General features: G+C 33.3%; 1 protein-coding gene across 7 annotated transcripts in view; it reads left to right on the top strand.

Moving 5' to 3' along the window:
- Positions 1-14,385, top strand: part of LOC108359435 (membrane-associated guanylate kinase, WW and PDZ domain-containing protein 1-like) — an 87,858-nt gene that overhangs the window by 28,272 nt on the left and 45,201 nt on the right. The window lies entirely within an intron of this gene.

The following is a 14,385-nucleotide window of genomic DNA, read 5'->3' as shown; positions in this document are numbered from 1 at the left end:
GGCAGTGGGCGTGCCAATATGTGTTACACAAACAACTTACTTAACACAAACAACAAACTTAATTTTCAATGCCGGTCAGGCAGAAAGGAAGTTGAAATACGCAAATTTCTTATGTTAAACACTCTAAAAATTTTTTGTTTCAATTTACGCATATAAAGAGAAGGTAACCAGTTTCCTCTCCTAATGTGTGCAATTTTTCATACCCTTTTAATAAAATTAAACTCTGTCTGGTTACTTTTACATACAAAATTTTTCGCGTAGAGCAAAATTACATATAAAATATTTAAAATTGATTAAATATGAGCATTTAATGTTTATTATTAGTAGAAAATGTATTTTTACGTTCGAAACGTTTGCAATTTTAATCATTTCATGTTTATATTTATGTGTATATCTTAAAATCCCATGTTCAAAAATCTTGAACATCTTTGGCGAATATTTACATATTCTGGTTGAAAATTAAACACAAGTAGTAGTTTGGTTTTTTAGAGTGAATATTAAGGTTTTGAAAAAGTTCTTTCAATATAAAGAATACTGAAGTTCTGTCCCCTTATTGCCCTTTTTTACTATTTTGGCAAATTTTTCTGAAACCGTTTTTTAACCGAAAATATATTAAGAAAAAAAATGAGAGAGTAGATCATGCGGTCAGAGGTTAAAATATGTATGTGTAGAAGTCATACGATAAATAGGAAAGTAGAAACCCATTATGTGATGTAAAGAATAGTTAAAAAAATGCCTGTAACATTTTGTCGATATAATATACGATCCATGAATAAATCGAAGAATCGAAAGAGCTCAGGTGTACGTCTCTTAACAAATCGCTGCCAACAGCCTTATCCTAATCCGTGCAAACAGGGGCCGAAAATAACAGTTATTTTTTTTAAGTTAAACTTATTCAAATTAAACAAGTGTCAAATGAAAGATAATTAAGTAGCTTTAAAAAGGAAAAAAAATTTAAAGAGGAAAGCCACCTATTGAAAAATATTTCAATAAACAATATTAACTAATTTCCATAGAACAAACCTTGGATCAGGTATATGAATTTCTTTTATATTAAATTATAAAAAAATATATACATAAATCCAGTTTTTAGCCTTCGTTCGTTATTTCTGTTTAAAAGCTATTTCAGTCTTCCTTCATTTGATACCAAAGTTGTTAAATTTAGATAAGCGGTTTGTTTATTATCAGGAAAGGACTTTTATTTCGGACTTAAACAATATTTGCTCAAGTTTAACAAAAAAAAACTTATTTTCGGTCCCTGCTTGTAAAGGATTTCGTTATGTACCTTAGGTTATCAGCCGCTTCTCGAATTTAAAGCATTTTTTGTGAATCTGTAATAAAGAAGACAGGGAAACTCCTCCGCGAGACTGCGAAGCTTTCTGAGTTAAGGTCGTCGAGCAGACGATAATTCCATACAAAGTTACCTTCTGATTGGGAACTTTATAAGGTTGGACTGGGAATCTACAAGTCCGAGATCAGAAATACCGCTTCTGACTTGCAAAAAACTGCGAAGGTGCCGTGCCGTTGGCTAGCCCTTATCTACGCAAGCTGCGTAAGATACGGATAAATTGCCAAGGGTTGGAGGGTTGTCAAGGTGGTGTTCATCCTGAAGGCTGGAAAGAGCTCTCATGTTTTACTCAAGAATTTCAGGTCAATTAGTCTCTCATCGTTTCTACTGAAAGCGTTGAAGATAGCAGGAGCTCAACACGCTTATTGTAAAGGAAGGTCGGTGAAAACGCTCTGCATACAATTGGGAGGTGGATAGAAGAAGTCTTCACTTAACGATTTTGCTTTAAGAGCATTCCTTAATATCGAGGGAGCTTTTAATAATGTCCTGCCGGAGGCAATAGTTAAGTCGATGGATAAGCTTGGTGTTGAAGTCAGCCTGATTCGGCTTATCCAAAATTAGCTTTGTGACATAACTGTTACGGCAGTATGGGGCAGCGCTGGTTTGCATCGCGCAGTGAATAGGGGCACCCCGCAGGGAGGTGTCATCTCACCCTTGCTCCGGGTCGTAGTGGTAAACGATTTACTAGAGGAGCTGCAGAAAGACTGCTGTCGCCTAATTGCCTATGCAGACGAAGTTGCATTTATGTTTAAAGGTAAATTTGGAATACCCTCTATGAACTGACCCAACGGCATCTTAGCATCTACTGGGCGGCCAGAAGTGAGCTCGCCCTCAATTCCAGTAAGACAGAAAGTATAAAATCCGTGACGCATGTATGTTTTTGTGAATTTTCTTATGGTTTATTAACATTTAATTTAAATACTGTTATTGAGCTTTGTACCACGATTGTTTATTAGGAAAAATGAAAGAGGCAACAAAGTCTAAGCGCTAAAAGTTATAGCAGCCATTTCGAAGATCACCACATCTCCTCACTTCTTTTTCTAGACTTCAGCAGGGAACGAACCGGAATCATCGATGTGCAAAGTCAGAAGCGCTAACCAGTGAGCTAACCTGACGCTGGTCTTCCCTCTATTGGGGGTCACCGCTTACAGATATCTGACAAGATACAGTATATGGGAATGATGCTAGGCAGGAAGACAGGAAACCCAAAGTTTTATTACTGGTTGCATAGGGACAAACGTTGTAACAAACGCTTTTATGTTCATACTAGTCCTTTTATGTATACATATTACTTCCATGCGTCACGCACAGCATTTATGTATGTGTGTGTGCTCGATATCAACACCCCTGCAGGAAATGTATCTAACTATAAGCTTACTTCAAGTTGATTAGGAAGGAGCTAAAAGTCACTTATTATCTGTTTATTTTCTTCGACGTAAGCTAACTATATTTCTATGGCGATGGCCGCGAAATAGTCAAGGGTGGTTTCCTCTGCATTAGATGTAGTCAAGGGTGATTACCTCTGCATTTGATGCAACTAACTGGTAACTAACTACTTTTGGACATAAAATATCAATATGAAAACAAAATATTTTATTTTTATTTTTTTATTTTTATTTACTTTATTTATTTTATTATATTTCATATTTGTTACCATATTCTGCTGCAGGTGGTTCCATATTCGAACTTCGTCAGACATAATTTCAAAATGATAATATGAAATTTCGATCTTCCTTTTATTTGTCCTCAATTCGAAAAAGTATTTGCGATATGCAAGATATTTAAATAGAAACACGTTTAAAGAAGACAATCTCGAGCTTTACTCCTGCATTACTTGTCCACTTGTTTCAAGTTAGCTTTTTGTAGCTAACTACAGGGTATATATTTTATAGAAATCCCGCAAAAAAGCTAACTACAAGTAGGTTATTTTTTATCAATTGAAAATTTTTTTCTGCAGGGACAGCAAAAAACACATTACCACAGAAATTGAAATGAAACAGGAAATACAAATTGTCTTAAATAAAAGATTAAAATTAATCAAAATTTTTATCTATTATCAGGTTTTATACATATATATGTATGTATTTATTTAGGTATTTAGATCTTACTTAAAAATCGGTATTTACATACATACATGTTTGATTAAACTTAAAATTCTACTTCTTCATGTACTTCCAAGGCGAATTTATACAAGGTGGTGTTACTGGCGGAGTTAGATTANGTACTTAAAAATCGGTATTTACATACATACATGTTTGATTAAACTTAAAATTCTACTTCTTCATGCACTTCCAAGGCGAATTTATACAAGGTGGTGTTACTGGCGGAGTTAGATTACAACAACAACAACCACATATATTTTTTATTGCGGATATTATGTCAAATCTCAATTTGCCCCAAAGTTTACATGTATTTTGTGTTTTCTTTCGACGGATGTGCTGTCAAATCAGTAAAAGCAAAAACAAAATACATACAAGGCGAAGAAATCAGCTGATCATACAACACCACCTTGTATAAATTCGCCTTGTGTACTTCACTTCATTGACTGACTTCCAACTTCGCTGTAAATTAAACAAAGAGAAACATGATTTTTAGGCAATAGAAATTTCCACAGAAAGTAACGATAGAAAAGAATTTTTGGGTATTCATTCTATTTTTCAGCTGACTACGGTAAAACATTATACTTTGCATTCCCCGTATTGAATCAAAGCAGCGAAATTAATAAAATATTGTAGAACATTCTACTATGCCCTACCGGCAATGCCTAAAATAAGCGAAAGAATTAGAAGGCATTATAAGGCAATGCGTTCTAGAACACGTTGCCACTAAAAGCGATTACCGATGGGAAGTATTGCTGTATTTAGTTACCTCGTATGCAACAATTACAGTATGTACAAACCGTTCATTTTCTTGCATTCTAAATAAGTGTACACTTAGGTCTTTTTTTATGCGGTACATGCGTTCCTCAGAAAGCCTCAGAAAGAAAAGAAAAAAGTTCGTTACTTTCATACAAAAACAGGGGATGCGTTCCAGCATTTTCAAAAACCGCATAAATTCAGATACTCCATATAAAACATTCTAAAAAAACGCATTAAAAATCCAGTGAGACCGCATTAAGCAAAAAAAAAAACAAATTATTTCTTCACTCAACACTTATTATTCCATGTAAAACTGAACATTAATGAAATAAATAGAATTTTATCTGTATTTAAACCAAAAATAAAAAAAAATACCACAATAAATACATGAATTATGTAAGAATACAAAGACAAATTAATTACACACTGAAAAAAAGTAATAAAAACTCTCGAAAAAGCAAAATCGCTACTGCGAAAAAATGGTTTTAAAAACCGCATAAATTCAAATCCGCATTGAAAAAAAAGAACGCATAAAAGGAGACCAAAGTGTATATTTACATATGTATTTTCTTCTACTTTTATTACTACATTTTCGTTTTTATTCAGATATGAGTCGTTTTGTTTACATTTAACGTTAAATTCGTGTGCGTGCGTACTCGTGTTACGCAGAAGCGGTGACTCACGCTTTAATCGGCGCGTGTAGCCTAATAAGAGCCGAGTGATCCATAAATTCAATGTCGACAGTCAACTTACTTTATGTAAATTACATATGTACATGTATGCATACATAGTGTGGGCCGCAGGTTTTGTCACTATTACTATTGTTGGTAATACTTTTCTTATTGAGATACAGTGCATTTGGGCGAGAGCAGAGTGGCATCCAGAAAGATAGGGTACACATTTTTCTTGGGCACTAGGGCATTGAACTTTTTATTTTCGTTATTACCCTCAAATTCGCCTTTTCTTTTCATTTCTGACGTAATATCTTTCTACGTGACCTTTATATTTGTGCATACATACTCGTATTATTTTTTGACTATTGCGGCTTTTACAATTACTTGACAATTAGCATACCTTTCATTTACAGTGAATTAAATTTAACAACAGCGATTAAAAGGTCAATTATCACGTATCCCCCCTACAGGAAATGGGACTAGTTTGTTGCTAACTATTGATTAACTAGCAGTCGACTAGTTAGATGTCAACTAACTTGGAGCTAACTACTTTTGGACATAAACTATCAATAAAAAAATATAAATTTTTTTATTTTTTATATTTATATTTATTTACATATTTTATTTAACACTGCATATTTGTTTACTTGTTTACATGCTCTTTTGTAAATGCTCTCATATTTGGATGCGATCAGACATAGATAACATCAAAATGATAGTATAAAATTTCGACCTTTATTCTATTTTTCCTGAATACGAAAAATAATTGCGAAGTACAGAAAAAAAGTGTATTGAAAGTAATTTTTGTATCAGGATATTTAAATAGAAACTTGTAAAGAAAACAAACTCACGATAATTTCTGCATGACTCCTGCACGACTTTACAACTAACTTAAAGTTAGTTTTGGCATAGGGCCATTCCATTGTGACTAGTGGTACATTTTACTCCAGAATGCGATCAATTGTGAATTTTAACTATGCCGTCGGAACTTATACAACAGCGAAAGATATTTTTTAACATAGAACGTTAACTAATGTATAAAATTGCTTTAACAAAAATACCAAACGATTTCTTAGATTTATGTAACTATCATTTGAATGAACTGGTGGGACACTGAAAAGAACTCTGTTTTACCCTTGTGCACTCAAAGATGAATTTCAGCCAAAACACTTAATTTTCACGAACGATGTGTTTGTGTTGTAAAATATAAATTATACGCTTTCGTTTTCAATAAAAAATGAGTTTATATAATCTTCATAGAGATATTAAAAAATATATAAAGTTGTGACGGGTGGGACATCTCCATGTGACTGGTGTAAAGTAATTATGCATGAAATAAAAGTTTCCATAGACATAAATTACAGCTTCTTTTGATTTGTTTAATATTTTACCACAGGTTAATCAAATGTAGTCATATAATAAAAGGTTACTACTGAAATAGAGATAGTTAGGGCATATTTAAATTTNGTTTAATATTTTACCACAGGTTAATCAAATGTAGTCATTTAATAAAAGGTTACTACTGAAATAGAGATAGTTAGGGCATATTTAAATTTATGTAGTTTTCTAATTAAAAGTTAGTTATTTATCGAAATCCTGCAAAATAGCTAACTAGAAGTTGGTTATTTTAATCAATTGATAACTTTTTTCTACAGGGCCTAAGTATTTTTTGTCCAAATCAATAAAGTCCAACAAGCAACTGATGTTTTGAAAATTACAATCAATGTTTGAATAATCTAAGACTTTTACAAAAAAGCTTATGATCCCTTAAGGCCGAATTCAGTCGTACATACAGTGCTGGACAATAGTATCGGCGCCGAGAATTTTTGCAGTGTATGCAAGGTATTTTATTCTAACTTCTTTTCGCTCATTTTTTATATACATAAATATAGTTCATACTACAACAAGCGTTTCAAACTCAAACAAGCGTACGGGCCAAAAAGATAAGATTAAAGTATGTTGCGGGCCATAAGTAGAATATATCATATACATATCGATGGCTGAGTGGAAGATCGACCTATCTTATTCATTAAAAAAAAACCCTATCCCAGAATTCGGTTGCTCACAGCAATAGTTCTTCCAAACATAAAACATATTTTCATACGCCAATTTTCGGGTATTTGCAAATCAAGCAGGCAACCTAGAGCTGTCAAACTATCGACGATACTATCGATAGTATCGATAGTCTGGTCACAGGAAATAACTATCGATAGTTCTGGTACTATCGCCACTATCGTTTCATTAATAGCGTATTCTCTTTCCTAGCACTTTTGATATTTGCACGTATTGGTTCAAAGAGAACAAAACTTGGCAGCATTATTTCATGAACGTACGAATAATAGGCCCGTCAGAATGGGTACTTGTACGTCAATAACGGAAAAGTATGCGAAGGAAGTGGCGTACGTAATGTAGAGATACGCCACAATGACGGTGTTGCGTCTGCAAACAAAAATCAGCTGTTCCTTATGGAGGTTTACACAAGTCAATTTTGCAGTAAAAATAGCAAAATATTCACACTTTCTTTACTAATATATTCACACTTCTCTTGATGTCTTCGTCACTATCTTTGACTTTTCGAAGACAGTTTATTGTCTCAACGTCAACTCTACTGAAACATTGTGACAATTAATACATATTCTCAATTGTCTTGCCTTGTGTAAACGCAGGGTTATACAAGTGTCAGCAGTGACGGACTTACGTGCGTCAAAAGTTGAGTGTTGGCCAACGTTCGTTGGGTCTGTCGACGCAAGGGTTACCAATCTGACGCTCTCTATGCAAACACACTAGTCTACTCAACTGTCAGTTTCATCCTTGAGCGGAACGTACGCAAGTACCCATTCTGACGGGGCCATAAATCATCATCCAGGACGGAGTGCGAGAAAAAAGTATTTTTTTGCAGTGACGTCATTTTTTCGCCGCCATGTGAATGAAACGGAATGAAACCATGTGTGTGAATGAAACAACCGACTAAAAAATTACGTTATCAACTATTATTTTTTTTCTCAAATGCAATTACAAATACATGGTTGCCGTGCTGGGTGATCTGTTTAGTTGGTTCATGGCATTATTTCTAAAAGCGCCATTTTTAATTTTAAGCGTGGAAATACCAGAAATTACATTGCCGTCTTAAGAGCGTGCCAGACGTGGCAATGCAATATATTTCAAAAGACTGTCAAATTGAGAAATTTCAGAAAGCAGTTGCATGAGCAGTGGCACCTTGCATGTAAGTTTCTATATGTCGAAAGAAATTTTTTATTTCCGAAAGGCGAATTGCAGGGAAAATTTCTGAAATCGCTTTTAGACTTTTTACTCGGCGAATGAATTTCTAGCAATATTTCTCGATACTAAAACAAACAAATTTATAAACAAATTTATAAAACAAACAAATTTATAAAAGCAATATAACGAAAAATAAATGAATTTAGAAAAACGTATGAAATGGGTCGATACTATCGATAGTATCGATAGTCACCCTTAAGACTATCGTAAAACATCGATGGACTTGACTATCGATAGTTTGACAGCTCTAAGGCAACCATTTGTAAAAATCTGGCATGCCAACTTCAGTAAATATAGTCTTCAGACCTGAATCGCACTGTATCTCTATTAATTCCATTTGCATCGTTTTTCCTATTTACTAAATACTTACAACTGCATATTGCACAAATCTCCTTAATCTCACATTTTTGTTTCTTTACAGAGTAGTTATAAAGCTACATAAAAACTAAAGTTCTTCAGTTGCAGTTTCCTTCAAAACGTTGGTTTTGAATACACACTGAAACAAATTTATTGAGGTAGTAGCTGTTTCTAAATTCTCCTTACCGAACAGCCTGCCCGACTTTTGTACAAAGCTGAGTTTTGAAAGAAAATGAGTTAGGGCCTTTCTATATTAAGAAAACGATATATTGTAGTGTAAGTTACCGAGCGCTTCGCGCTCCCTTACAGTTGTGTGTATATAAATCACCAAAAAGCTGCTTGAGGTTTACTCTAAATTTAAAGATAACTTTAAAATAAAAAAATCTAAATCTAAAAATTTCAAGAGTAGTAATTTATCTATGTATTTACTTAAAAAAATGAATTATTATACAAATTTATTGTTGGTAATAATTTCTGAAGTTATTTATACATACTGTTTGGCACGGGCCGCACAAAAAATCGAGTTGGGGCGCATACGGCCCGCGGGTCGCGAGTTTTACACCCTTGTACTCTAGGTTTTTTTTTGCAAATTTTTTCATAAAACTATAGTTTCTACTACAACAAAAAACATAACAATTAATGGCCCTATTCATAAAAAATAAAGTAGCTTTAAACCCCTTAAAATTGACGTTTTCATATATTTTTCAATTTATAAACCTTTTGTGAAGCTACTTTATTTTTTATGAATAAGGCTATAAATCTCTAAATGGTGTGCAAAACTCAGGAAAATATAAAAAATTTGCGTGCCCATTCAATATCACGAAGTGCAAGTGTGAAAGTGCTAAAAAAACGCGTTGATTTTTGGAAACTTTTTCACGCAGTTTCGTTCATACAAAGTATGCTCGATTTTTTTGCAGAAAATTATAACAGCAAAAAAAAATCCAAAATTCAATTTGATTTTTTAGCAACTTCAAACTTGTACGTTGTTATACTAAAACTTGAATTGAAAACTGCATACTTTGAATTTTTCTAAAAACTCCGATTTGCAAATTGGTACTCAAATTTACTGAATTTTCGGGAGTTTTGCACGCAGCTTAGAGATTTTATTTTTATGTTGTTTGTTGTAGTATGAACTATATGTTTATAAAAAAATAAGAATAACTGTATGTAGTTAACCGTAAAAATTAATTTTTTATTTGTTTTTAATTTCGACTGAAGTTATAGATGATTTTACGACCATTACTTTTCTAAAAAAGTAAACTTGATAAAAGTTTATAGAATTATTGTAGGAGGAAATACATATATCCCATTCCTCTGGGTCTGCATGCAGCTATGCCCCTTGTCAAGGGCTGAAAGGAAGCCGGTATGATTAATTCAATGGACTTGCTTTAGGTGTTAAACCCAACAAGTTGGAAATGAGAAAAATTGGACGTTCCCACTAATTTATTTAAATTTTTATTTATGGTCGGGTTCAACTACGGGTTGTGGTCATTAGTTAAGGCGTTTGGATGGTTTATGACATTTGTTTAAGCTATTCATTCAGGGATTTGACTGTGAAAGGTTAAGGTCGGGTTTTACTGTAATCATTTTATTAAACAAATGCTTTTTCATATCTCTATTAGAAATATGTTTATTTACTGTTTCCGATTAAGCGAAAAATGGAAGCTCATTTACAATTGTCACGCACATACTCGATTCACATGAATTTAGTTCTGAAAAATCGTTGCGTTGGTTGAAATTGCGATTATGGTTGAAAAATAAACTATTTTCACTAGTAGTTTTACAATGCACTTTTTAGAGTGTAGTTACGAATTTGAATCAATCCGACCTTAATAGAACATCGAGTTTTAGGAAGAATCATTTACACATACACCTGAGTGGAAGATCGACCTATGTCGGCCGCCAGTTCGAAAACGCCCTATCTTAGAAAACTTTTCAAGAACGCCCATCTTCAGAATTTTATTGAAGAACGCCCTGTTTCAGAATTTTATTGAAAAACATCCTATCTCAGAATTTGCTTAAAGAACGCCCTATCTAAGAATTCGGTTTCTAGATATACATATATCGACTCCAGCGACACCTTTAGGGATAGTTTTTAGAAAAAAAAAAATTATGTGGGTAATACTTCCGGGAGAAGAACCAATGCTATACTAATGACCAGGGAACGGATTTAAGGAAATCGCCTTTTTTTCTGCTAAAGAGATAGNTTATGTGGGTAATACTTCCGGGAGAAGAACCAATGCTATACTAATCACCAGGGAACGGATTTAAGGAAATCGCCTTTTTTTCTGCTAAAGAGATAGAGTATATTCGATAAAGAATGTCCACGATTTAGCTTTCCCTGATTCCATATATGTATACTCATTTGGTGTTGCCTTTTTTAAGATATTTGCCTTTTCTACCATCAATTGTAAAAGGCAAGGAAAAAGGCCTTCTTAAACGTTCCATATTTAAATTTGGCGCCACTTGTATCAACCCACGTCGAGCGCATGTTTGGTACATTCAAGGCTTTTCTTCGCGAAAACCGAATGAAAATGCTGCCAGAAAACTTCAAAATGCATCTTGTGGTTCAATGTTACTACAACTATAGAGATGAAAGTTTTGTGAGTTAAAAACTCGAAAAGATAATATAGTCAAAGATTCAAAGTACAAGTTTTTCTTATAATGGAACTAGTTTATAGTTTTTCTCTTATAACTTGTAAAATAAACATTTCTAAAATAAAAGAATTTTTTGATTATTTTGCGGTTTTTGTCTTTTTTAGTGCCTTTTCCTGCCTATTTTGCTTTATTATTTTGCCTTTTGTAGCCTACATATGTCGTTATTTTATTTTGCCTTTTTTATAAGTTCTTAGGTCCTAAAAACCCGTTCCCTGCTAATGACGTTTTCTTTTCGCCATGTACCACCGGCATGATGAGGGACTCAAACAAATTACAATGTGTTGACTTTTTTTCAAATATTCGTTATGTTTTTCGACCAAATTTTTTCTTGTAATTTTTCTATAAAAATACAAATAAATGCAAGTTTCAACCGGCTAAAAAAATCGCGTTGATTTTTGAAAACTTTTTTTTGGAGACTGCTTTTCCTTTTTTTTTTTTATATAACCAGTCCAATTTGCAAAAACTGGCGTTGATTTTTTTGAAATTTTGTTGCTAACGGTGCTCCGCATTTTATTTCCTAAGAAATTCATGCTTATAAGAAAAAAGTGCAAAAATCCTTCACCAAAAAAATCTTAAAAATCAACGGGATTTTTTAGCCGTTTGAAAGTTGCAGTTCATTGGACTGAAATCGTATGAGCTATAAAACTGCATACCCAAAATTGTTCTAAAGATTCAGATTAAAAAGTTGAAATTTTGATGAAAATTTGTTGAATCTTCTTAAATTTTGTATTAAGTGTGAAACTGATTTATATGGTTTTGGTTAAAGCTTGGACGGGATTTTTATAGAAAAATAACAAAAAGACTTAGCTTGGAAAACATTACGAATTACAAAAAAAAACGGAACGTGGTCATGTGTTTGAGTAACTGTATATAGTGTCGTGTGTACGTCGAGGAGAATTTTACTTTTGAATTGTCTATTCAGTCCAAAGAAGCACTTGTTGGCGATTCAATGTTTGATTTACGTCCGTCTAGCTAGCTGACCCACTTTTACAAATACTAATACAAATTATTCAGAAATAAGGTGCTGTTTGGGGCCCGGACGTGTTGGATTTCGAGACTGACAGTATTATCGGTGCTAATCCTGATTCCCAATAAACGAATATATTTGGTTGCTGGCTCTTAGGCAGCTATATACTTGTTATAATCTAGACCTAAACGAAGTCTTATTTAACTTCTTTGGGAATATAAAATTAAACCGAACAGAGAATTCTTTTGAAAGCTTAAAAGCTACCATCACAAAGGCCTTTGCGTATTTTATATCTCATGTTAAAAGTAATTAGATGAATTACAGCCGTTCCAACAACGGCAAGAAAATCACTATAGTGTAACCACCAAAACGATCTTGAAAAGTGTGTGTGCATGTTTGCAAGTTGTTGCTTGTATCATTTTTGATTGTTGTGGTTGGCTGCATGCGAAAAATTGGAGGGACATGCAACCGAGATTAAAGCGAGACACAAAAAACCTATGCATATATATATTTATATACTCGTATGTACATTAGGGTCGCAAAAAAAAGTAAAGTAGGAATTTTATTGCTCTTACCCCCTCAATTTATACCGAAAAAATATACCCATATTTTTAATAGACTTCACAAAAAGGAGAAAGGTTATCAATTCGTCGGAATGTTTTTTTTATGTATGTATGTTACCGCATAACGTTGGACAACGTTAACCGATTTCTATAATTCTTTTTTTTTTAAGGAAAGGTGTTACCTCACAGGTGGTCCCATATTAATTTGGTTTAAATCAGATTATCGGATTTTGAAGAAGTTAACTATAATCCTAAATTTTTATATGAGAATTAAAGTCGGTTTTGTTTTTTGCTAAAAAATTACTTGTTAATTTAGAAATCAAAAAATATTCAGTGGTCGCTCAAAGCGTTCAAAGTTTTCCATGTATGTATATAGGGAAAAAACTATTTTTCGTAGAAATGGTATGGAATTCTTGAAAATCTGTTTCTCTTCAGGAGGCTTCCAATAGTAATTGTTTATTTAACCACTTTTTTAATTTAACTATGTTTTATAGGTCCCCTAAAAACTCCAAAAAATTCAATGGGTATTTCGCAATAAAAAAAAAAACATGGGCATATTTTTTCGGTATAGAACAATCCTGTGGGGGTGAGAGCATTCAAATTTCGGCTTTACTTTTTTTGCACAACCCTAATGTACATATGTATGTGTGTGTATGTAGATAGAGTGTGTGTTGTACAAATGACAATGCATGCGCCAGCCGGGAGTTGCGAATTTTAGGCACTGCAGTATGATACCCAGAGAAAATGGCAATATGTACTTCGTTCATTAGGACATGCATTAATCGTTTCGTTGTTGATCAAAAACTCGCAGCTGCATCCGCTATAACAACGAATCATTATGTGGGTGTGCCTTAAGTTCTCGATTAAAAATATAAGGAACCTTTCATTTTATACTAGCTTACCCGTGCGAATTATTCGCATTCAATATTTTGGAATAAAATGTAAATAAATTAAGTCAGGTATTTGCTTCAGGAGTTAGTTTTATTGTAGTAACTATAGATGTGTAACTGAAACCTTACAAAACTTCCTTGAAAACAATGTTAGAAATGATAAAGTGATCATTATTTTCTTTTGGGTTGAAAGTTTCTTGGATACCCACATAAATATCGTTAAATCTACGAACTCTTGAAAAAGCCACGTGTAGCTAGCTGCCCATGCGAAATACAAGTTTAGCTGTGCTTTATTGATTGTTATATGAAAGACTGCCTTACTCAGGAACTGTTTTCTTACTAATTGGAAAGGCATGACTGGACAATTTATTTATTGGGTGGTAAATCCGACGAATTTTGGGAGTTCCATAATTCTATTGGGTATAATTGATCGCTGCTCACATATTGTTGAACAGAATCTGAACTGAGGTAAATCTTTTCTCCACGAAATAACAGATTGGAAATATGTATGTAAATAAAATGCTCATTCATTTTTGTGCAATCATCATTTTTGAAGTGAAACTTCTTTAGCGGTGGTTGGTTGGCGGTAAATTGGCTAATTCAACGAAATCGCACACGGAAATAGTGCAATGGAAATTGCACACGGAAATAGTGCAACGAAAATTGGAAACGGAAATGGTTGGGACGGAATCAAGTTCTTCTTAAACGTAGGCAAATGGTATTAATTTGACAAAAAGGTGAAGAAAAGGATAATTGCAAGGGTAAAAATAAAAATAAAAACAAAAACAAAT

Source organism: Rhagoletis zephyria, unplaced genomic scaffold (genome assembly GCF_001687245.7).
Source record: "Rhagoletis zephyria isolate East Lansing unplaced genomic scaffold, Rhagoletis_zephyria_1.1 Rzeph_scaffold_00393, whole genome shotgun sequence".
Lineage (NCBI taxonomy): Eukaryota > Metazoa > Arthropoda > Insecta > Diptera > Tephritidae > Rhagoletis > Rhagoletis zephyria.
The sequence above is the reverse complement of the archived record's forward strand: the minus strand, read 5'-3'. Positions and strand labels throughout refer to the sequence as shown.